Genomic DNA, 957 nt, shown 5'->3' on the forward strand with positions numbered 1-957 from the left:
GTAATTGGGGTGAAACGCTGTTAACGTCGTCTCTTTCGCCTTTCGAATGGAGAGAGTTAACCACTCGGCTATAGCGACGGTGAATATCCGTGTCTGATTATGTTCTAATGATATTACGACGTTTACAGTAGAAGCAAAAGAAAAGATGACTTAAAGAGCAGTTGAGGAATTCAGTGGGTTGGAGGAATTGGGAATGAAACAGGAATTGAGGAAACAAAACTTTGATGTTTGGATATAAAAAAAAAAAGCAAAGATTTTCTCCAAAGAAAAGAAAAGAAAAAGAAAGTGGAAACAGAAACAACCACACTATACACTCTACCGTAATTTTGCCCCCCTCCCACCCCCGCCCCCCTTACCCCTTCCCCCCATACCCCCTTCCCCTTTTTATTTATTTGGCATGTTTTCGTGTTAGGAAATAACGCCAGAATCAGAATCAGAATTAGATTAACATTATTATCTCAGCAGACAAAAAAAAACAAACAAAAAAAACAACAACAAAATTATCCACCCAGTTCTCCTCATCCAACACCCCTTCCTTGTCAAAGAAAATCAAAAACAGACTTCAAAATAACAGACACGCTGGAACAAAAAAAAAAAAGATATTCAGGATGCAGACGTTTATGCCCGCGCTGAGCTGAACAGAATTACTATGCTGCTCTGTCTCACGCTCTTTTGGGTCCGAAAGTAAATGCACACATGTTCGATTCTGACGCTGCAGAACCCCAAATCACTCTGTCGACGTTCTGGTTCATTTTGAGCCCCCCCACCCCCTTCTCTCTCTCTCTCTCTCTCTCTCTCTCTCTCTCCCTATCTCTCTCTCTCTCTCTCTCTCTCTCTCTCTCTCTCTCTCTCTCTCTACGACATTAGGTCGATGGCCTCGGGTTACTTAAAATATGAACCTCATCAGTAGTCCACGAAGATTGTGCGTATACATACCGTTAGATAATTAGTGTTTTG

The sequence above is a fragment of the Babylonia areolata genome, chromosome 19, assembly GCF_041734735.1.
Source record: "Babylonia areolata isolate BAREFJ2019XMU chromosome 19, ASM4173473v1, whole genome shotgun sequence".
Lineage (NCBI taxonomy): Eukaryota > Metazoa > Mollusca > Gastropoda > Neogastropoda > Buccinidae > Babylonia > Babylonia areolata.